Below are 2,714 nucleotides of genomic sequence, written 5' to 3' on the forward strand. Positions count from 1 at the left end.
TATGAGCATCACATTTATCATAAGTATGGGCAAGTAAGATCTTGGATATGCAGGTTCAAATCTGTTTTTGCTAAATACATGCACACTAGGTGTTATGGGCCCTAGTGTTTAGAAAGGTCGATTTGGAGCGGCATGCACATTCATGAAATAGATCTAACAGTCACCAATAGATGTCATGGCTTGGTTTGAGTGCTTGTAGATCTTTCAAGTTAACCAAGATGGTTATTCATAACACTTTTATTTCGTCAGTAATGTTCTAAGAGAGAGTGATCCCTGTTTATCGGTCATTTAAAATTACTGTTCGTAAACGATGGGAAAAACATACCTCACTATTGTCAATTATCCAAGGAGGATAGGCAGATTACAAAGTGTAATCTTGTGCTAGAGGATATGTGAAGTATGTACGTTAGCACCAAGCAATCCAATAAGAAAACACATATCACTCTAGTTGGAGTTTGCTTACCATAAGGTGAAGCATGTTTGTGACTAGGTTTAATCTCTTTATGTGTAAATTCTCAACCTTGAACACTGGTTGTTTACCAATGAAAATTGATAACAAGTCAAGGACTTGTACTTTGTTGATGATTTACATCAACTAGTTACTTTTATGGAGGTGAAAAGATTTTTTTTTTTGGTTACACCTTTGTTGTGATACCTCATTTAGCATGCTCATGTGAATTCTAAATGGAGTCTACACACTATGTTATATATGGGCCGGTTACACAAAACGGTTGCAAAGGGACAACAATGTGGAAAATCAAGAGGTTATTTTTTATTTCAGTGAATCTCCTACTGAACCGTGTTGCGATAAACAAACAGTTTGATTCATGAAGGATGCCACTGTGGAAAACATTAGTGTTCTTATGAAGATACAACCACTTTTGTTTTCAATAAGGAAAATGCTTCTCCAAGGGGGGATTAATGTCAGACGTAGGGTAAGATCGAGCAGGCCAAGGGCCAAGATGGAGCCATGCGGTCAAGGGGACCCTATTATTAGCAAGGCAGGGCCTATAGGGCATGGATGGGTGGAGCTCTAGTTCCCTCAATCTCACAAATCTAATAGTGTTAGAAAGGCATTAGTAATTTTTTTCTAAAACGAGTAGATAATATCCACTGTCCGGATCAGCGGGTTAAATAGGTTATGTACTAACCATAAAAAGGCTAAAAGTATAATCTAGAAAAATTTAAAGCTACTAACACCATCTATCAATCAATAATAGTAAGTCAACGTCATAATATCAAATCGTGAGTTCAAAGTAATGAAACCCTAATGTTTTACCTCCCAAGATAATAAAATATTAGGGTTTTATTATCATCTTGGGAGGTCAAACATGACCTATGGGACCAAAGATACATGTGATTGTACTGTGGGGTTGATAAGTGATTCTCAATGCTCAAGGATCGTGGTGATCGAAATCACAATGAAGAGCCCACATTGGGTGGAAGAGGAAAGTATGCAAGTCTAGGTCATGGCTGAAAATGTGAGGGAAGCATGTTTGGATGTGAGCAAAAAGTTGAGCACTTTAGTAGTCTGTGGTACTCAGACTCTCGAACTTGTAGTAATCATAATGTGCATGGTCAATGGGACTCTTCTCCATTTCCCAACAACATGTCTCACATTGACGGAAGTGGGCACTAAGAGGAATGGTTGCAATAGTGTGTATCGCTGGCTAGGGTATGCGCTCAAGCATATGAGGTTGAGGTTCCTCTTTTGGTGCATAGGTGTGAGGTAAGTTTGTTTTTAGAGTATTCTTGTTTCATTTGATTTCCTCGGTTTCTTATTGACAGTTATCTTCCCCTGTGTTCTTGCCTTCTTTCTTTCCTTGTGTTCTTTGCATTGGGTTTATTTGGGTTTATGTTTACTGTCTTGCCGGTTTGCTCTTGACGGGTTAATTTTATTTGCGAGTTAATCAATTCGTGTTTTTTTGCTACAGGTGATGCTTTTTCGAGTTTATAGAAGCATGGATTCCACTCATATGTATGCTCTCTAAGGTGGCGTTGTGGTATGTTAAATAAGTACCGAGGGAAGGAGAGAGAAGAAGGATTAGACGGAGAGAGAAAAACATACTTGTGAAATAGAGATAGGATCGGGGTGTGAGAGTACCGACAACAAGAGAGAGAGAGAGAGAGAGAGAGAGAGGGAGATGAGGGGGAGAGAGGAAAGATAGGTTCAAAATGAAAAAAGTCCGGCTAAAGTTTGGGCAAGAAGGTTCTCAAGCTGGTTCAAATTATTTCATTTAGTAACTTGGTATAGAATTGTTTATGTGTTGGTTTAATGTATATATTTTATAAATATCCTACATTTTAATTGAGATGAAAGTGGAGTTAAGTAAAAGTGGAGTTTTGTTGTGAAGAAGGAGGTTGTGTGCACGTTTTCTACTCACATGTGTGTGTGTGTGTGTGTGTGTGTGTGTGTGAGAGAGAGAGAGAGAGAGAGAGAGAGAGAGAGAGTGGGAGATGAGGGGGAGAGAGGAAAGATAGGTTCAAAATGAAAAAAGTCCGGCTCAAGTTTGGGCAAGAAGGTTCTCAAGCCGGTTCAAATTATTTCATTTAGTATCTTGGTATAGAATTGTTTATGTGTTGGTTTAATTTATATATTTTATAAATATCCCACATTTTAATTGAGATGAAAGTGGAATTTTGTTGTGAAGGAGGTTGTGTGCACGTTTTCTACTCACGTGTGTGTGTGTGTGTGTGTGTGTGTGTGTGTGTGT

The sequence above is a fragment of the Adiantum capillus-veneris genome, chromosome 22 (assembly GCF_014529385.1).
Source record: "Adiantum capillus-veneris isolate H3 chromosome 22, ASM1452938v2, whole genome shotgun sequence".
Taxonomy (NCBI): domain Eukaryota; kingdom Viridiplantae; phylum Streptophyta; class Polypodiopsida; order Polypodiales; family Pteridaceae; genus Adiantum; species Adiantum capillus-veneris.